Here is a 22492-nt window from a genome sequence, read left to right as displayed (position 1 = left end):
TACGCCTTACTATATACATATATTATATATATATTATATATACATACATACATTACATACATACCACCCTGATTAGGAGTGGAAGGAGGTTTTTGGTGACTGATTTCAGATATTCTGTGCCTCTTCTTCAACACCAATGGGATTTGATAATGCTCAGCACCTGGGAGGAGACACTAAGCCCTTTGCAGGACTGAACCTATAATTAAAAGTAGACAGAAACATTGATAAGCCAGTGTTCAAAAATACGTCTGTCAGTGTGATTTGTATAGGTGTAGCTGCTCACAGAACACATCAGAACTGTACCTTAAAAACAGACCTCTCAGAGTTAATACAGTTATTCGGATATTGCAAATGGCAGTGGGTTTAGCATACAGGTATGCCTGTTCTCTGAGCAGCAGGACAAGAGGAGAGAGGAGAAGAACAGGAAGAGGGTGAGGATAAGGAAGAGGGGAAAAAGGAGAAAAGGGCAGAGAAAGGAAAGAGAGAAAGAATATTCCCATAAGCTCAAAGAGGAAAGATGAGAAAGATGCTAAGAACAAGTTAGAGCTGGAAAAAAACACAGTCATATAACAACAGCTTTTTAGGACCATGAAAATATATCAAAACAACAACACTGCAAACTAATATGCATCTCTTTTGAGTCAAATCTTGCAAATCTTACTCAGGCAAAAATATATTACAGTAAATGCTGAGTAGGATTTGCAGATTTCACCATTTACTAGCAGAATTTATAGCTATTATTCTCATCTGTTTTTCATTAACACCGAAATTCCAGGTGAAATCCTAGCTTCATTGAAGTTAATGCCAATACTGTCTTTGACTGTAATGGGCTCAGAATTTCTGCATCATTAAGTACTACTACATGTATTAAGTAGCTTACAAGAGTATAACTTATTACATTAAAGACATATATTTCAATGCACCCAGTAAAAGAGCACAGGCTAAAAGGAAATGCAAGACTTACTGGATCTTTAATCATTGTCCTAGTTAGCAAAACTACAACCATATTTTCATGCACACTTTGAGATGGCATGAGTGCTGCTGCCAAAAGAAGTTAACCTAACCATTTTTGCTGGACGGTTTCTCATGTGAATTGGTTCTCTGATTCAACTTGCTGCATAAATGTGCTGGTGAAGGGAGGAAGAAACACAGAGTTGGGGGTGAATGTCTGCCTACGAGAGGAAAGTATGTCTTCCGTTAGTGGAAATGATGGTTTGTTCCAGCTTAAAAGTGTTTGCGAAACTGTGATGGCAAAGGGATCAGGTCCTGTATTTTTTCAAGTGGTCTCGCAGTGCAAGTACCAATAGACAACAGCATGTCGAAACAGTGGATGAGAAACTTCAGTACCTATTTATGATGCTCATGGCAGAAACAAGATAACTGAATTGTGCATCAGAAGAGCTCAGGCACTAGCCCTGGTGCTGCTACTATCCTAAGGAATGGGTATCTTCAAGCCTTCCTGGTGTTCAGGTCCCCGCTGTGGAGGCAGGCATGAGCTTGCTCTGCCCAAGCAACTCCAAGCCCCTGTCTGTAGACCATTTATGAAACAGAAGCATGAAGCTCCACGCAGCCCTGCAAGCATCAACGGTCCATTGAAACAAAAATATATTGGCTTTTAGTCCACTCAGAGCACAGGCAGGGCATGCTTACGCCTGCCTGCAAAAGGCAATGCAAATGTAGCCTTCTGGCTTTTTCTTCTGTCACTCTTCACTGGTCGGGTTTATTTGCACTGGGAGATCTTCATCACAGCAACCCTATCACACTCCAGTTTCTGTTTGGACCCTTCAGTCCTGCACAGCACCAGCAACAATTCCCCACTGCTGTCTCTTGGGAAAGGGATGTTTTAATCTGATGTATCTGAGTAAACCTGCACTGCAAAGCTGCAGGCAGCAGATAATTCCCTCTCCATCACCAGATTTAATTCCCAGTTTCCAGGGAGTGGAAGCCGAGGGTGAAAGCTGCAGCAGGTAGGAAGGAGTGCTGCTAATTATGAGCCGTGTGGGGGGCATGGATTTTTTGCACTCAGTACTAACAAACTACCATATTGCCAATGCAGCAGCTCCAAATGGCAAAGCACAGTGATGTCTCTGACAACTCCAATGGAGACAGGAGATCCCCAAGAACATTTCAGTAGAGCTCCATTGACTTCAATAGGCTACAGCAAAAACAGCAGAAACTCACCCACTGAGAAACTAATAGCAGATAGGGGTATTTTTTATTCCCCTTCCTTTTCTACCTGCTTTTGAAATAACTTAGCACCAAAAAAAAAAAAATGGAAAATAAATAAGAAGTTGTGCATAAAAGAGGAACATAAAACGGGATTTAGAGAGGAAAAAAAAAATGCTGGAGGAGCTGGGAGAAAGGAAGTAGTTAGCAAATTAAATCTTGCCCTGATTATCTCATAGTTCTAATGATCTGAAAAGAGGGGGTGGAAAGAACAAGGAAGAGATCAAGCAGCTTAGAGTAATTAATTAATTCATTGTTTGGATTGTCTCCTATTCTTCAGCACAGAAAAAGAAATCAAGATTAAAAATAAAAATGAAAGTGAAAGTTATTAGAATAATTAACTCATAATTATACTGTTGTGCTGATTTGTTTTTGTTCTAACTAGAAAAAAAGAAGTCCAATAAATCCTGCTTCATCAAGTTATTTTTTTAAAATAGTAAAAGCTTTTGAAGTGCGCAATTAAACGCAGTTTGAAAAAGGAAGGAAGATTATTGCTTAAACCGACGAGATCAGCCCTAGCAAATATCCCCTATATCATGCTAAGAAGTTATGGATGTCTGCTCAATTTGGACTGGTCTATATTTACAAGGCATTGCACTCTAGGAGACACCCCTCTTTCCTCTGTGTAGCCCCTACAAGAAAGTACGCTCCTAAACGTGTGCTTCTAATGCAAAACTGGAAACCTGGCATGCAACTGAATTTCACAAAGCCCGAAACAGTGCTTCGGAAGAGGTGAAATTCCCCACGTGTTTCAGTGGAGAGCCACTGCTCTGGGTGGCCTCTGCCAGTGTAGCTCGTCAAGTGCCTGTTGTTGATAACAAGAGAGAAGTGTGTGTCTTGTGTGGCTCCAGCCCACCACAGCTCAATCACACATGACCTCTTCGGGCAATGCAGCAGCAGATCCGTTGAGCTGCTTTTTGCTGAGGGAGCAGAGGGGGAAAACAGCAGTGCCCCACACCATTGCCCCTGTTGGGTGGAGAAGCCCAGGCTACTTCTCATCCTGAGTGCCCTGCTGGGGGCAAAGCTGTCCGGGACTAAGGATGGAGATCGACTCAGGCGCTGATCCTGACAGAGAAACCACTCGTGTGTGAGCACAAATGGTTTTAAATCTGCTAGTGAATCTGAGAGAGGTTACCCCTGGGCCTTGCAATGATTTGACAGCATGTACTATATGCATAATATATGCGACTAGCATAGACACAGAGATGATGCAGTATACAAATGAGTACTGTAGTGGAAAAAGATATGCACCAGTTCGACTCGTCTAAATTAAAATCACACTGAAGCCACTGCCGAACACGCAATATACTGAGCTCCCTCAGCAGCAACTCAAGAGGTGCATGATCTAGGGCAACAGCTAGTGCCACTAACTTCTCTGAAATACAAGGTGAACAAACTTGTGAGGAAAAAAATATCATGGCCAGCCTTGCTAGCAAGACTGAAAGAGAACAGCAACACTATAGGATGAGGCTGGTGTCTGCTAATACAGTGATCGTCCCCCAGAAGTCCTATACTGGCTGCAGATAACACTAGCCTGAAATACACAGAATTTAGTTTACTACATCTGGTTATGTTACTTCTTTTAATATCTTGTTGTTTTTCTGGTTATGTTACTTATGCTAGTATAAATTGTTAATTATTATTCTAATTATTACTACTATTATTACTACTGTAATCATTATTATCATCTTCATCATCATATACCTCTGTAGCCCCTGCAAATATTGAAGTTGGCAAAATGCCTACTGTAAGAAACACTTTTAGGGAAAGCTGGTCATCTGAATAATTGTTAAGTTTTGCCTTTTTAATCTTCCTTATATGTAGCTTACAATATGGAAATTTTTTACCTCCAGTAATCCTCATCATTATTTCATATCATCTACAGGCTACTCACTCGCCTAGGCTGCATTTGCCAGCACTGTGTCAAATTTGACCTGATGTGAGGAGTTTAAGGAATTGGGAAAAGATGACTTGAAAGGAAACTGTTCAAGACACCAGTTGAATAGTATATGACAGATAGCCTTATGCATACAGTGGGCCAAGTTTTCAGATGATGTAAATAGCTGTAGTTTTGCTAAAGCTAGTAGACCTGTACTGGGAGGTATCAGAATGTCTTATTAGACCCAGAGATTCTAAGGGGAACTTTGATTTTCCAAATAACCTATCCTAGCTAACTTGTTTCAGGGATTTGAGAGCTGATCACTCCAGAAGAAAAAAAACCAAACAACAAAATAGATGCTGTATCCTGGGAGTTTATGATATCTTTAGTAGACATGGCACATTTTAAAAGTTGCTCCATAATGCAGTCATTTTTATTTCAGCTATTCCTCTGCACTCTTCAATTATTAAAGTTTAATGCACAGAATTCCTTGGGGACTTTCACATTTATTAACAAAGCATTTTATGTGCTAACAGAAAATCCCAAAATTAGGAGAAATCATTTACAAGGAAACAACAGCTGTTACAGCATTAAAACTTTAATTGGCACCCCCTAACAGATCATTGGGTATTTCAGTCATCCTCTTAAGGATGTGATAATCCTTATAATATTCAGAAAGAGGACAATTTGTAAGAACAGGATTGCATATTAGCATAGATTGAGTGTGTATGCAGAAGCAAATACATATCTGTCCAAAATAGATGGTGCCCTGAGAAGACATTGAGTCAGAAACTTGAATTCTGTCAATTACTTGTGAGTTTAGATAAGGCATTTCTCTAATTTGCTTCCCTACCCACTTCTTGCCAGTATATCTTAAAAGTTCTTCAGAACCACGGTCATCTTTCACTACTCCTCCTATTAGACAGAGCCTTCAGCTACCTTGGTAATGACATTAATAAATATAATGGATATGATTTGTTAACACACAAGAATGTGAGAAGGTTATTCCTTGTATGCTATGCAAGTGGAAAAGAAAGATAATTTCTGCTGAATATCTAAGCACTCTGAATCAATACTAAAGCAACATAAATCAGCTCTGACAATGTATCCCTCATCCAAATTCTTCTATTCTAAAAACAAATTTTTGAAGAATTAGGTTAGTGACTGAGAGACAGAGAAGGCCACTGATGAAATTATTAATGGACTGGGTCAATGGCACATTTGGAAAAAATAATAAAACGAACAGAGTAATTGGTACAGCAAATTACGTCTGTATTTCAACATCCATTCATCTAAACCTTGCAGCACTGGAATGAAACGGAAGACTATTGGTGTGCTTCTCCTCAGGGATTTTTTCCATCTGTGAACAACATTGTCAACAAAGTTTTCTCTATTTTCCTTCATTCCCAAGCAGCCTAAATAAAACAGTAACGGAGAATCCCGGAGAAGGTGATTAAAAGTGGTATTTAAAAAATTGCCTTGGGATGGGATTTCATTTCATAAGCAGCTGCTTAAGTGTTTTGTTGATCTAGGGTCTTAGAGGAAGCTTTGCTCCAATGGTAGAAAATACATAATGGTTTCACAGCTTAGCCACACTAACAACAAAGTATATCAAATGCTTTCTTCATAGCATAATTAAGAAAATACTTCCTAATGTTGCTGAAGATTTGACTTTGAATATTATGTGGGAAACCGAAGGCTAAGCAATGATTATTTGCAGAACAGTAACCCAACTATTTTCAACTGTTTCAATTCACTTCAAATTTAAGAATGAAAAAAAGCCAACGAACTAATACTCAATTAAGATTTCAAGTGGTTGATTCTGAAAAAAATGAGCTAGTAAAGACGAAATGGAGATTAAAAGAAATATATATTTGCAAAGATTTATTCTTGTCTTGCTTTCACAGGCAACCCTCCTATTAACTTTGGTGGTGATGTATCATTATTGCATGTTTTTTTTCCTCTGATCACAGGTAGTATCCAGCTTCTTGCCAAAGGCGGCACCCCGTTTCTGTTGCAAGCATAAATGTGAAAGGCCTGAAGTATAAATGCACAAATACAGGCCTAAATTTAGCTCTAAACACAGATCTACACTGAGGAACCTTTCACTCCACAGAGAGCTTGTAACAGGCTTCAGTGTACCTTTTGGGAGCCTAGTCTGAGTAAAGGAAAATCCTCCCTAAATTCCAGTCACCCCTTTCTGAGGCGTACACAGTTGCATGAAACACTCAGGTCAGGTTTTACAATATCCATCAATTTCTAAAAAATAAAATGTCTGCATTATGACAACTGATCCTTACAACCATCATTATCTGAGTTCAGCAATTCATGTGCACCTTGATGCAAAAGGAGGTCTTTCATCCAAAGAACATAATTACAAATGACTGATACCTGTTGCTCTGCACTGTTAAGGAGATGCTGCAGAGAAATTCGTACTTAGTGTCACTCTCACAGCTACTACTCAGCTTTGCTTATCAACAGCAGAACAAATCCATCAAGAATTGCTCAGAGGGGAAAGTTGACAAGAAAGGGAAAGGTACATCAAAACATGAGTGACAATCCTATTGACTCAGCCTCAATCACTCTTAAAATACTGTATTATATATACATGCATGCAATAGCGTTCGTACTTCGATACGATAAGAAAACCAGGCAGAACATATAAATTTTCAGTTTAGACACAGAACAAATGAAATTGTAAAAGTCTGTATTGTATAAAAGCACGGTGCTCCAAAACTAGTATTCAGCACGCATGGGAATCAATACTATAGACCACAGATTATAACTCATGTTTTACAAGGTTTCTTCTACCTTTCTATATGCATCTATATACATAGTGTAGTCCATCCTCAGTATTATTTTAACAGTTTGGATAACATAACTATATTGTCTCACGGGAATGCCATAACCACAGGACTTGAACCTCATCTACCTGCATAATGTTGTTAATAAAATATGCTGCCTGCTTGAGGCAACACTTGGCAGACCCTCTCATACTTGTCTCTGCCAGGTCAAAGTAGGAAAGAGTAAGAAGCAAGGGCTCAGATGCATTGGGGTAGGACTGCAGCGTCGCTTCACATTTACTTGACGAGAAGCCAAGGAGCTGGACAGTTGCATGCCAAAGCTTGCAGAGGTATTAATGAAAATAATGTGGATTTAACACATAAATTCACATAGTGGAAAGACTTACTTGCTGGATCCCCAATATGAATAAATGCCAGAGAAGTAGTAATCTAAATGGTTATTAGCATAATTTGAGTGCTGAGTGCTGTTCTGCTCCAGCTACAAATGTGATTGAGACATATGCTTGCTCTGATGGAGGAAATTAGCAGAGGATTACCTCTTTCCCTAAGAAGATTAAACTAAAAAGAAAAAATAATTTGCTTTCCATTGCACTGCTATACTATCTACCATTAAAAGAAAACAGACTACATTAAAAAGGACCATCAGTTTAATGGAAAGATTATTCTGACAGTTGCCAGCTTTACAGCCTGTTTAGTCACGTAAGTCAAGCCCGCGTAAGAAGCAACAGCAGAAGCTGTTGCTTTAGCCCAGACAACAGAAACGTAAAGAATTTGTAATGAAATAACGAAATGAAATCAGGAGATCAGGAGGTTGTTCTAGATTCCTGCCGTTCCAGCATCGTAGCACTATTCTATCACCCCCTCCCAACAGAGGAGCCTACGCAAAACTGCTGGTTATGGGAACTGAGGACACGGACAAGAATGATCGCATTCCTCGTCACCCTAACTCTGCCCAAGCCTTCAAGATATGTTATAGAGTTCAATATCTATGTACTGTGATTGAGAGTTGAAGTACGAAGGAACAGGGATTTTAACACAGTCACTCCTGGTATCCTCAAATCCGTATTTCACGTGCCACACAATCACGTGCCAGTCATGGGAAAGCATACAGGCTGCATTGTCCAACTACACTGCTAATGATGCTGGAGGGGGTTGTGTATGCAAAAGGTGGAAGGACGTGCAAGCATTAGCACAAATGGGCCATAATGCCTTTCCTCATTACCTGACAAAAGACGCCCTATCCACTCATGATTGTGTGGTATTCTGTTTCCACTGTAGACAGAGAAAATGTAAAAATTTTGCAGGTATTTTAACTGTGTCACTAGCAGCATCTATAGTTTTCCTCTTTTCTGCAATAGCCGTAGCTGAATAAAGATACGTCTGGTTTCCAGATGCTTTTTATAACAACCTAGGTACTTTCTTGAATAGAAGGGGTTGGACTAGAAATACAACCAGAAAAAAAGCAAACCCAGAACCACAGGCAAGCTCCGAGAGGCCTACATCCTACTCATACCCTGTGCATAGCGTTTCCCACTGTCTCACTCAAGCTCTTCAATCTGCAGGACGTAATAAACACTTGGCACAGGAGCAAACCTGGAATTTTGGTCCGGTGACTCTAAGCCCACTTCCCAACTCTCCAAGGACAACAGTTTAGAGGCTATTGTGGCAAAGAATAGGTTTCATATGTACCATCTCCTTAAAGATGAGAGATTAGGATATGTCCAAATTATGATGGCCATTTATATTAATTCCTGCATCTCTGTTTGATTGAACCAGTCAGCTGCACTTAACCTCGGTCTACAGTATAAAGCAGTCATATCTAAATCAGATGTAATACTACTGCCATGCTAAGGAAAAATCTCTTCCCCTCTCCTTACACAGCTCACTCATTTGTAAACCAGATAAAAGAAAGCGTTAGGAGGTGACTTGCACTACAGCTAGCGTCTGATTCTAGGCACAGCTCTGAAAAAGTGCAAGGAAAAAGACACCCTAAAACCCTGCACTAAAACGATGTTGGCAGAGCAGACCCGGGAGGCGTTGTGACTCAGACACACATGGCTGAGTCACCATTCCCCTGTGTTTCCTCATTGCTTTTGTCTGACAGTAATTTACTGAAGGTACAGGCTAGCCGGCAATTATTAGCCACCTCCCCTTGCCTACCCTGTACCAGACGAGCTGTGCTTCCAGCTGAGCGCAGAGAGAAGGAATGATATGAGCAGGTTGAACACCTCACTTTGGTATTTCTGGATTATGCACAGGGAATTTTCTTTCCCCCTCAGCCTGATTTTTGGATGTGCAACCAAAGATGCAATGTAGCCAGTTGGCACTTGATAGTGCAGAATCAAAAAAAGCATATGAAAGGAAAGTCTTATCCCAGCTTCAGTAATGTAGAGATCTGGTCATGTTAGACAGTGTAAAACAAATGTTTGGGTTTACTTAATAAAATTTATCAAACAAATAGATGCTTTTGAGGGGAAATGGGGGAGATATCCTTCAGAAAAGGACATTTTCCTGCTGCGAAGGGTAAGAAGAGCTACCTACATTACATCCTCAACAGCAAGGCCTTGTTTACCCATTAAATACTTTGTCCCAGTTTCGGCCTTTGTACAATGAGTGTTCAGTACCTGTCTTACCAGTTATCTAAGTTTTCTCGTAAATGTTCCATTTTTTTATCTCTCAGTGTGCTGTCCATTGAATGCTGGCTAGTTCCAGCACAGGGCAGGGCCTGGGGACGGGCCAAGGGGGATTGCCCTCTTGCCAAGGAAGGATTCATCATCTAAGTACAGAGCATAAGTAAAGACGCTCCTGAGAAAAGCAAACCGTTTGCTAGAGGTGATGTTTAGCAGATAGTTCAGCCCCTAGTTTTGATTTTAACAGACAGTTCTTCCAAACACAACCAAACTGTCCCCAGCAAAGCCCACGTTTTATTGCTAAATAAATGAAGTCTCCTCACCCAGATTGGAGATTCAGGCTCTGCAGGGATATGAGACAGCTGACACACTGAAGGAAGTGCAGGTGCTCAGGACTGCTTATTCGGACCCAGGAAAGGGACTGGCTATATAAATAGATAAAGGAGGGATAGATAGAGGAGGGATAGATAGATAGACAGAGGAGATATAGAGGAGGCTATATAAATAGATAAAGGAGGAATAGATAGATAGATAGATAGATAGATAGATAGATAGATAGATAGATAGATAGATAGATAGATAGAGTCCTGTCAAAGATGGGGAGAACAGCAAGGGCACAAAACTCTCCTGCACAGGTGGCCCTTCTGGATGTAGCACACTGTGCATTAGGACAAGACTGCATCGGGGAGTTGCCAGTGATTGTCCTAGGAAACTTTAATGTCCATGTCTATCAATCTGAAATCTTTCAGGAACAGAGGAAAAAAAAATCATTTAAAAACTGAAGCTAAGCTACCTGGAACAGTTTTATAATTTTACACATTAAAAATAAATAATATGTAGGTAGCAATCTTATTCCCCAGACTCTTCCTGCCGTGAGTTTAAGCTGACTACATTTATTTGCTTCCTGATAACCTGTTCTCAGAATTGCATGGTATCAACTTTTCCATTGCCAAAACAGACTCTGACATAAGAAAAAATTGATTTTGCTTTCAGAAAGGCATACTGTTAGATTTACTAGATTTACACTACTTAACAGAGCAAAAGTTAACCCTTGGTGTCACCTTTACCCTAAACGGAGCTCAGAACAAGCAGTAGCTCTTTGCTTTTCTGATCTGATCAAATGAAACTAAAACAATTAAGAACTCATTTATCACAACACAGAAAGTAGTTTTTACACTGCTTTCAGTTCTGCCAACTGAGATGTCACCCTGATCCCATGGTGACTTTATTCTTGATCTATCTGTTTTCTTCCTGATAATCCTCCCCACTCTTCCTTAAAACAATTCCATGATGGGACCTTCAAATGTCTCGGTCCATTCACCTCGCTATGGCAAGCGCTGAAGCACTCCCTTCAGGCTATCTGGCCACTCTGACTGTGGCTACTAGAGGATTTCAAGTTATTGTATATGGCTTCTCCTCCAGCAGATGAAAAACCCCGCCATTACTGATCTCAACCTTCGCAGCTCACAACCTATGAACCAGCTGATATTCTCAGTTCTTAACTCTCTGAGTAAAGACTTACGGGCAGAGAAATATTCAGCTCGTCCTTGCATCTTTAGCGACCCAAACATCTGTAGCAAGAGCAATGAAAGAACAGTCATTCACTGTGTCAGCCCCATGCAGGACAGAACATCGTTCCATCATGCCCCGACAGCAGCTTATGAGAGATACGGGAAGCCGTCGTGCTGGATCTCAACCAGGAGTGCGACTCCCTCTCCTCTTTAAATCAGTAAGGATTTGACCATTGGCTGTGGTGGGAACAAGAATAAACCCTTGCTGTCGCTGAGCTTGCAGTAGCGCTCTCTGTGCCACCCGCTCTCTCTTTGCTTCCTCATTAACATCCTGTAATTGCAACGGCTTTTTCAGGCTGGTTTACACTGCCCAAGGCAAATCAGAAAATGCCCACCTTTCCACCACAGGGTCATCTGCATAAACAATTAATGAAGAGTTGCTGCCCTCAGCTGATGTCCTATCTGTCAGGTTGCTATAACCTAGGGCTAGTTAGGATCTTCTGAACAATGATCAGCTGCTGCTAATGCTCCAGTAGACTATTAAACTCCTGTTGGCAGGCTAAAGTATCAGACAAACATAGTGGGCTTCTTGATTAAAATATTGAAAAGCCTGCATCCTGCTGTCAATAATGGTTTTGATCTCCTAAAAGAAGAAAAATACCTTGTGGCAGAAATGTAATTACAAGAGAAACACTGTACTTTTCCGGTTTGGAGCAGATGGAGAAAAGGTCAGCTATCAATTAAGCTGTAGGATAAAATATTCTCATATATATAAGAAAAGAATCAATGAAAATGAACTCCTTTGCACAAGAATAGATGTGTTTTCTGTTTCAGTTATACTGCAAGGAGATGATCATGTGAATGCAGAAGAAAAGTAGTTCACTAGCTATCTTCTAACAATGTTATCATAGCATCTTAGGATTGAGGCAAAAATGTTCAATGGTGTGGGTATGGAATCACCTCTAAGCCTGTGCCATGCCTAGCTCCAGTAGTGCAGAGAGTGGGTCATAGGCAGATGGCGCCCAAAAACAGAAGGATGGACATGTTAGATGAACTAGATACATTAAAATCACCATGTTAGATTTACACTTAGTCAAAATTGGGGTATAGCTTGGCTTACTAAACTAGGACAGGAAAAAGTCACCTACCATTAAATATATGTGGAAAAAAATCTTCCCAAGTGAGCCACACAATTTTGATTTCATTCCACATAGTCTTCAAATCCTGAGATCTACCTTTAAGCAAAACCTGTCTTGGACATGTTTGCATTTTTTGGTTCTGTTCAGCACCATTTCAATTGAAAATAATGAGAGATTTTTCCTGGCAGAAATAATATTTTATTGAGATTTCATTGTTAACCCTGCCATTTTACACTTAAAGTTTGACGTTGTTAGCAGATAGAGCTGGGTCAAAGAGAAGGAAACTCCTTGTGATGAAGGTTAATTAGTGGAAAGAGTATGAATCCAGCTGAAGAATTCCAAAAGCACTATATATTTTAATAAAATTTCATTAAAATAAACAGTAGCTAGTTTAGTTAGGCTCCCATCAGCACAGTCTTTAAAAGTAATTTTTCATGAACTAATTTTTTTGAGACATCACATTACAGAAGAGAAAGAAAGGTGTTAACTTTCTTTATTTTTTCTGTATATGTGGAGAGGTCCTGTCCTGAAGTTTTCATGCTGAAATATGGCCTCTGCTTTAGACTATCCAAGTAATTTAGGAAATAACTAGAAATTACCATGGTAAAAGTATGTTTAATCTTTACTCGTTAATGAAGTCTTCAAAGAAAAATCATTTTTATGTACTTCTGAAATACCCCTGAGAATACAAATTACATTTCCAAGTATTTTTAACAGGTGTGCTGGGCATCTTCTACATTATAAACACATATGTACAGCATGAGTCATGCAGAAATAAAAAATAATAAATAATCTTCTCCAGTGTTTACCAGCTCCCTTTTGTTGTTCATAGAAATTTATCCTTTTGAGACTCTTACAAAAATTATATTAAAAGTAATCACAACTAATCCCGTTTAAAGTTTAAGGAATTAATACCTCAGTTTATTACTGATGAATGATAGTTTAACCTAAAAAATTAAGATCATATGTTTACTTGAAGTGCCCATGAACTTGTCTCCAACTTCTGTCATATTTATTTCCTTCAATTCTCTCTCAATCTATTTCTCTCATGTGTCCAAACAATGGCTAAGACTCGGAAATATGCCAGTGCCAAGCACCAATGACCAGTATGCACAGACAGGGGCAAACTACTTTGTGTCATATAAGCTACAATATCTCCAATAGCAGAGGTTAAGTATAGGTATTTCACGAGGGGAAAAAAAAATGACGAGAACATGTCTACCCTTTGAGGACATTAATTTCTTTCCTATTTCTGATCGCTCTGTGAGGTAGATCTAATGCAGACCTTAACCTATAGCTGGGCTCTATTTGTTTAGAAAGAAAGCCTCTTTCTTTTCCCTGCTTTCAGCAGAATATGAATAGATATTAATTGTTGTCAAAACATCAGACTTGCAGAAGATCATTTTGCTGTTGCTGGTGCCGTGATTCAATAAGCTTGTAAGCTTTTGCTGATTTAATTTCACACATGCCAATCACTTTCAAAATTTTGACTCAAGAAGTTAAAAACCATAGTCCGTCAGTGCCTGCAAGCTGCTGAGGAGTCACCTTGCAGCTTCTGCATGGTACATTCAATACACAGCAGACTTCTGCTCACTCGAAATAAGCATTAATGGCCACATAGTGTACATCCCTGCAAAGGATTTGATGAAGTGACATATATGAAAAGATAAAAAAATGCTATTTCCATTTCCAAGAAAATTTTTAGTGTGAATAAGAGAATTTATTTTCGTTACTGCTAAAACCCGGAAGTTTAGTTTTGGACTCTTTCTTCCCAAATGTACCCCTCTCTACACTGTATAAAGGGCATCCAGCTTTAAAAATGGTGCTAAATACCAAAAGCTTTGACATACCATGCATTTCACTCCATCGTCTCCAACCACTGCTTAGTTCCTTCACAAAATAATAGTGAATTAGATCCAACACTTCCTTTCACACTACCTATTAAACTTTTAAAAAAATGTTCACTGCTAAATCTATCAGTAAATTCATTTTCAAAGCTATCTCCTAGCTTCCATAAATTCAAGTTTAACACTTTGAGGCAAATCTGCACATAGAAAATTGAGCATATACTACATTATGGATGCCATTTATGTTAATACTGCACAGGTGACTAATAGGTTGACTTACTCCATGTGCTATATTTATACTGAATGTTTTTAAATGGTCATGTCAATTGCCCAGATACCAGGTCTCTAAATTGCAGTACCATCCATGGAATCCTGAAAATACAGGACTCAGATAGCTCCAATTTTTAAATTACAGAACCAACATAACATAAAACGTAGATCACTTTCATCAGGGATGAAAAAGATGCTTACAATAGGAACAATAATACCTGAAACATTTTGTGGATCAATTTTTCCTGGCACAAATTAACAACATTTATTTGATATGATTCTACTGCTCATGATAAACCAGAGCAGTTTACAAAGCCGCATCTATCATTATTGTTTGGATCAGTTATTCTTTGATGACTTAAGTGCCTTGTTTTGTGTATGTTTCTGAGCAGATGGAGAGTGAATTCTGATTTTGGCAATTAGCAGATGGGTCATTGAACATAATTTTTAGTTAGTTAATATATTAGTTTTTGTAAAATAGAGGCTTAATGAACTATTTTACATATAATTATTAATAATGGTAACTATTACATTGCAAGTAGGCAGGCTGCATAACTCTTACGTAAAAGGGGCACATTCAGCTCTGGTCATGCAAAGCTCTTGCTTTATTCAGAAAAGAAAGAATCTCATAAGAGTAGCAAATGCCAGATTGCTCCTTCTACAACAGCTTTGTATTTGAAGATAGAAAAATATTTTAAAGGAGGTCTTATTTCTGTCATTCTCAGATGAAAAAGTTGCACTTTAGATGGAGCAGAAGTTTGGCAAAGGTCAGACTGGGAATCGTTCTAAGAACAGCCAGCCCCTGTATTCCTGAGCTCAGCTGGCATCCGTGCCCAGCAGCACAGGTCTCTCAAGCAACGCAACACGGCATCAAGCCATAATGAGAAACCTTCGGGGTCACAGGCTTGCATCAGTCCTGGCTTGCAACAATGACAGCTCAGACATGATAAGGGAGGAAGATACATCTTTCCACTTACCCATTTTTATTCCTTCCTCTACCTTTCCCTTCCTTCAACTCTACTTTGCCCAAGACAGACTGCTGCGCATTTTCCCCCCTGCATTAGACTCAACCTCTGGGGCGTGGGGGGGAGACACACCAAACCCAAAAACCAAACAAGGCGAAAGTCTACAAATAATCCATAACTTACCAAAGCAGCATTACACCTTCTTCCAGAGCTGGGGACTATATAGAACACGAGAAAGAATCAGCCATTCCCAAGTAACTATGTCATCATTTATTATCACATCCATTCCTCAATGGTTAATGCAGGTCAGGGTAATTTAGACATCTTGAAGCTGCTCTAAATTACTCTTTGGACCTCGATCATTCTTTATAGCACCTAGGACTACAGCACAAGGTCACTTTTTTCCTCACTTCCAGAGATGTACTATGGATCTGATGGCTGAGGATCTTGAAGCAAATCTCTAGGAAGGGTCAGGAACTCTCAGCATCACAGAGGAGAAGCAATTCAGAGGTGATCAGAGAGCACAGGAGTCTCTGAATCAGGGTGGTAGTTTTGCCTGTTATAAAGATGAATTTAGTCCCTGACAACCAGAAAATGTCCTTCAGTTTGGGTTATTTCTTGGGGTCTAATTAAATTATCCTGGGTGTCTTTCTTTCTGTAATGCTCATCAGGAGGCTGACAGATTTGGTTCCTGCATCTCAGGAAAAATTGCATGCATATGTCAGTGGAAAAATCACAGTCTTCAGTCATGGTTTTGAGAAACATCGTATAAATAAATAAAATCACAGAACTGTTTTCCGTGAGATCTCTCTCTCTGTTCTCCCTCTCACGCATACAGGCTCTTCACTGGGCACGAGGCCTATGCAAATGTGAAAAGTGACTTTAGGGATACAAAGTGCATCCTGCTTGCACTGAGGTTTTCAGACTGTCTTGAACAGATTATTCATGATGTATTGAAGCCAAGAGAACAATATGGAAAGCAGATTGGCTATGCACGTACAGCCCGATGCCAATTTGGCTCTCCATTTAGAGGCTGACATCATCTCTTGAAAGAGATGGAGCTACAAATTAGTTTAGCCCAAAAGGATGCTCTGCACAGCTCTGGGCAGGTCGAATGGCAGCACGCTCAGGCTTCAGAGTATAGGAAGTTATTAAATACTAATGATTTGCTCTGGGGGGGGGGAGGTGGAGCAGGGGAGGAAGAGAACAGAGTTTACCTTCAAACTATTGATATTAGTTTGGCATCAAGTGTATTCTGTACTAGGCAGTTGGTACTAACTCAAAGTCTATAGTACTTATATAGAGAAGACAGACAGGATATGGCAGACACAAAATAACAGAGAAGGTTTCCCACATGGAGAATGCTTTTTAAAATCCAAAATACAGAGGTTTGGGGTCTCCATATTTTCATAGTATTTCCACAGATTCCTGTTTCCAAGGAAGCAAAAATGAAGTAAAAAACCTGGAGATTAATAGGAAGTATCCCTATGGTGAAACAGCTGACAACTGCTGAGCTGTATTTTAAGAAATGTTCACGTGCCATTCAGACACGATATAAGATTATCCCACTTATTTGCCTCTTACTATTAAAAAACAAAGAAAGAAAAAAAAAAGGGACAGAAAGGGAGAGCAAGTGAAGAAGAAAGCTGTGTGAGGGAGTGCTCTGAAGCAGCTGAGGATACAGTTACCAAGTATTAGGGGATCAGCCTGATGAAAGGATTCATTATGAGATCCCAGGACTTCAGGAGATCAGAGGAACCTTGGGGATGTTTTTAGATCTTGGATTCCAAGATGCCATTCCTACTGAAACCTGAGGATGACCTTGAATACTCATAGATAGACCCAGGGATAAGGTTGCTACATAGCCTGTCTACAGTGATTTGTTAGTGAGAACCCATTAATGAGCAACTAGTTCACTTAACCAACGAACAACAATATATATTTAGTAATAACATGACTAAGACATTGACCTACTTGAGCAATCAACTATCTTACCTCAGGAGAAGCCAAAGAATCTTAAGCTCTTGGATTTCTCTTCTCATCCTGTTTCATTCACCTGTCACGCGTAAGATGACTGGGCAAGCACTGGTCTGCCTCATGCTGAAGCCCTGCTCCTACTAAAGTCCATGACAAAACTCCTGTTGACTCATAGGACCACATCTTCTCCATCAAACTTAAACAACACATTTTGATTTACAGTCTCACTTATTGCACTGTCCTCCTCTTTCCTCTGAGGAGGGAAGAAGTCTTAAAAAAAAAAAAAAAGTCTTTTGTGTCTTATTAATCACAGCATCTGTACTACAACAAGTCTGAAGATAACGTTACTTTAAGTGCTACAAAACAAAAGGAGCTAATGTTGCCTGTGCATTAGCTCTCTGAACTATTAAATTGTCTCCACTCTTTTCTCATGGGTTCAGCATCCAAGCTGGGATGGTCTAGGTTGACTGAGACGACTCTGCAATGCCATTCGTAGATGCTGCACTGACTTTTGGTGTGCTGCACTGACTTGTGTGCTAGGACCTTTGGGGCAGACATCGCAGAACGTAGTGCTGCAGTGACATGAGCTACCCTATGAGTCCTTTCCTAGCCTGTTGTAGGAGAAATTGGTTGCCTTGTTTGCACTAACGGGCAAACCTTGAACTAGCAGTTCATTTACACAAAACACTTCCAAGTGAGCACATTTCAGGTTTCCATCCTGTGCTTGTGTTTTGGTCGAAAGGTGCAGTTACAGTCCAGACCAATGAAGCAAACCAGTTATTAGCATAACTCCCAGAGGACGGGAGAGAAGGCAGATTCATGGTGACTATTTCTCCAGCAGCTGGCTAATACGAGAATAGAGAAACAGCCTTTCCTACAGAGATCATACGTGCTGGCATGAAGAGATGCATGGGGAGAATATTTGCAGAAGTGCTGATAGATTCGGTGATGATTTATTCTGAGACCACACAACAGAAGAGTAGCAAGACAACTCTATTAGGGGCCAACTACCAGCAAAGCCAGATCTTCTGCGTGACAAAGTTCATGTCTTGGAGGTCTGTGAGGAATATGGTGGTCCAGACCCAGCTCTACAGATCAGTGAGCCATCCAACCTCACCCCTGTCAAGCACTTCAAAGCACATGTAAGCAAGAAGTTTTAATAGCTTTCCATGTATCTGTAATAATGAGGCTGAATCAAAATTATAGTAATCAACACCCACAGACACACTAACAGGAAAGGCAAAACTGAGGAAAAGAGAATGCGCAGAGCACTAAGAACCACCTTTTGGTCCTTCTACATCTGCAATATGGGTATCCTCCAAAGGAGAGGCAGATGGGCTGTTTTGTAAAAACTGCAAATGATAATTTCTATCTACCAGTCCAATCTGCATATATTAAAATGCACGTCAGGACTACAAAATCCCAAATACTTTGGTTTCTTTGTGTCTTTTTTTTTTTTTATATGGGACCTTTTTGAGAGTCATATCCAAATATCTGTAAATACAAATTATGTTTAACCACTGTCCCGATTTCTCAAAGATCTGAAAAGCTGAAGTACTGAAAAGGTATTTATATGGCAGAAAAAAAAAAGCAGTAAATGCCAGCTGATGCTTCCTTCAGCTGTAACTGGCAACAGAAACACGTATCATAAATGCACACATGCATGCACACACACACACACCCCCCTCAAGTTTGCACCTAAGACTATATTGCAGCTTCTGTGTCAGATGTAGCCTGGTGTAGCTTATAAATGGTTGTACTTCAGCAATGTATTTACAGCAAATTTTTTTCTTTCAACTAAAATGATCTAGCAATTTCCATGTCACCGTTAACACAAGGAAAGGAACAGGAACTAGTGTTGTCAATGTAAAGAAAAACACCTAAATATTTCTCAGGGAGTTGATATGCATCTCCCCAGTAAAAAGCTGAGCAGATACATAGGAACCATGTTTCCTTTCAGGCTGGATACAAAACCCAAATCTACTTAAACGTAATTTTGGGGTTTTTTTATTTTCATTTTTTTTTAATCTTGGCTTTAACAAAACAAAGCAAGCTTGCTTTGTTTTGTTAAAGCCAAGATTAAAAAAAAAAAAAGAATAAGAAAAAAAACAAGACACATGCACCTAGTTGGAGAATACATGCCATCACATGCCCTAGTACAGAAAATCGATAATCATTCAAGAGGAAAATCACTGTAGACTCCACCAGTAAGGAAACTTAAACCATGAAGCTCTTCTTTTATACTTTTAAAGGGGATAAGCACATTGCAACACATACGTTACCATCTCGCGCTTTTGTAACTATGGGGAACGGAATTGCTTGGATTTCCTGTAAGTTCAAAAAGTTGTTGTGTAGCTTCAGATAAATAGAAGTTTGAATAAATACACTTCTGAGTCATCAATCAACCTCTCATTTACCCATTTAGTGGGAGGGTGAACGTCTTTTATGAGAGTCTGGTGGAGCACCACGGAGGTTAAGAACATGCTCAATCTGTTTGTTCGCTGCTCTGCGGTGCTCCCTGCTCCCCAGCCCAGCGAAGGGAGGAGGATTTCTGCCCGGAGCGAGGAGGGAGCCTGCCAGCTTCCTCACATGGCTCCGCTAACACAGCTCCGTTTGACCTCCCGTATCCCCGCACTCGCAGCCTCCGAGCGGAGGCTGCCAATCACACCCAATTGTGGAGTGGGTTTGCAGCAGTCCATAATATCGGCATATTTCAAATGGCAGGTGGAGAGATTTCTTTGTCAGAAAAGCGAGCTGTGCTGGTTCTGTTAAAAGCTGAAGTGATAGAACATGCCTCCCTATGAACTGCAACACGCGGGAAGCAATCGAACACTCAGGGCCAGATTCTCATCTGCCTAAAATGAACCACTTTCCCAAAAATGAACAGACTTACTGAAGCTAGCAACATATTTTATGGATTACAGTGAGAGCAAGTGTATATCTGAGCATGCGAATCCTCCTTTGAATTTAGGAGTTTGTACTGACTTTGATTGCATGTAGGCAGAAGGCGGCTGCTTACCACTTACATTAGTTCCCAGTAGCTCAAATCCAGCAGTGCAAAACAAGTGCCGTGACCATAATCTACTTCTTTTGAATGGGAATTTTCAGAAAAGATTAAGAGAAAAAAGAACACATCTGTCAAGTCTAGGCTTCTCTGTCTCTTGAAAGAGTTGAGAGAAGAAGTAAAATGACGAACTGAAAAGAAAAGAAAGCACAGAGAACAAGGTGAAGCCTTCTTTCGGTGCTGCTCGGCATAGCTCCTTTGAAATCAGAGCAGCAGTGCTGGTACACAGCACTCAAAAGGGCCAGGCCATGACGAAAGGAAAAAAAGAAAAAAACCCAAACAGCGATGGTTAGATGGATATCCTGAGCTACTAGAGATGCTTCTGTGCCTTTTTCACTGACCAAAAGACTAGATTACAGTCTTAAACTGTAATAGTCTTAAAAGATACTGAAGATTGGAAATAACTACAACAAAATCTTTTCTTGTTATTACCTGCAATTCCAATGTTCTTTGACCAGTAGGGTGCCACAGAGTGTCTACCTACAGCACTCAGATGCGTGAAGAATAGCTACAATAGCCATTATAGTGACAAACAAGTAGTTAAGCTTGAGCAACAGATACCTAAACCATTCAGCATCCATCTACTATACTCTACTGTATTGTACTGCATCCTTTTCTCTAGACGAAACTGATAGGAAAGTGCCAATAAGTTAGTAAATCACAATAAATAAATAAATAGAAAAGGACGAGAATACATAAGGAATCATTCTGTAATTCCAGTATATTCATTACTTGCAGTATCACCCAGCTCTGTAAAACATATTGCTCTGCAAAAGCAGGAAGTATAGAAATTAGGTGAAGCAAGGGGAAAATTAGATCTTCTCCATAAGCACTGTATCAGAGTCAGAATTCAACTTTTATGTCCAGAAAAGTTGTTTGAAATCTCTGCCTCAACCCCTGGCCTTGAAGTCCTTTGGAAAACCTTTTTAGAGCATAAGGCCACCGAGGAAGAAGCGTGGTACCGCCTAGCAGAACATAGCCTCAGATACAGGACTTCTATATACCACAATGACATAGAGATATAGTAAAATATCAACCAAAGAAAAGAGAAATTATCAGACCCTCTTTTGAAGATCTTTTAAAACGTAATTTATTCCTAGTTTTGTACACTAAATAGGAAATATAAATATATTTAGCAATCACATTTATACTTTTTCCACTATAAAATGATTAATAATTTTTTTTTTTCAAAAAGCACAAACATATATGTGAAATGTTAATTGGGAAAATGTGTGAAAGTAAAGATCTTGGTTACTTTGAATTTCCTTAATGATCTCTAAAGGAAGTTTGGGGATCATCGGGTTCTTAAGGAAAGAATACCACTCCATTTTCTGAAACAGTTTTGTGATTTTTCAAGTAGGCAAGTAAAATGAGTATCTAGATCCCACTTAAAATATATCCTGACACCTTCTCTCAACTAACAGGTTTGATTTTTGAAAAGGATAATGGACTTCTAATACTATGTGGAGCCTATTCACTGATGTAACTCAGCCACATAAGTGGAAGCTGTAAAAGTTACTTTCAATATATTTTTAAACAGATATTTTTGGCATCCTTTATTTCAAGTTGTATTATGAGGGAGAAACGTCTTCAAATGGATTTTCTCTGAATAGTAAGCTACCTGAAAAATTTTTCATCCAAAATTTTAAACTGCATTTAATTGACACGGAGAAAATTGAAAAAAAACCCCGTGGTGAGCCTGTCTGGATAAAAATCTGGAGGACAAAAGAGTATAGTGCCTATCTAATATAGATTGCCCTGAGTTCCCTGAAGGTTTCAGAGAGTTTGACACATAACTGCATTCCCACGCACGCTAGAACGAATGCAATGCCAAATTGGTTCTGTCAAACAAATCTGACGTGACATACTCAGAAGTGAGGTCACAGAGCTTCCTTGCTACAACATTTTAATTGAAATATCTGCTGTATTTAAGACAGTGCAGAACAACCAGCTGAATCATCATGGAAAATCCTACTGGAACATCTATCTTGCAAAAAGCACAAGGAGCTGTACCATGTGCAGAGCTGATGTTACCAATCTCAATGTCTGAAAACATGGAATAAAAAGAAAATGTTTAATTTGAATGGGATATATCATGCAAACTTATATAAGGGACATCAGGACTATAGGAAAAAAAAATATTGGAATTGGATAGGTCTAAGTGATAATGAACAGGATAT

At 39.5% G+C, this 22492-nt stretch overlaps 1 long non-coding RNA gene across 1 annotated transcript in view; it reads right to left on the bottom strand.

Moving 5' to 3' along the window:
- Nucleotides 1–64: 64 nt before the first annotated feature.
- Nucleotides 65–22492, bottom strand: part of LOC134510635 (uncharacterized) — an 87251-nt gene continuing 64823 nt past the window's right edge. Inside the window, exon 3 of the long non-coding RNA XR_010069679.1 lies at nt 65–196. This is a non-coding gene — a long non-coding RNA (uncharacterized LOC134510635). The remainder of the gene's footprint in view (nt 197–22492) is intronic.

The sequence above is a fragment of the Chroicocephalus ridibundus genome, chromosome 2, assembly GCF_963924245.1.
Source record: "Chroicocephalus ridibundus chromosome 2, bChrRid1.1, whole genome shotgun sequence".
NCBI classification, from domain to species: domain Eukaryota; kingdom Metazoa; phylum Chordata; class Aves; order Charadriiformes; family Laridae; genus Chroicocephalus; species Chroicocephalus ridibundus.
Note: the sequence above shows the minus strand (reverse complement) of the source record. Positions and strands in the feature narration are given on the sequence as shown.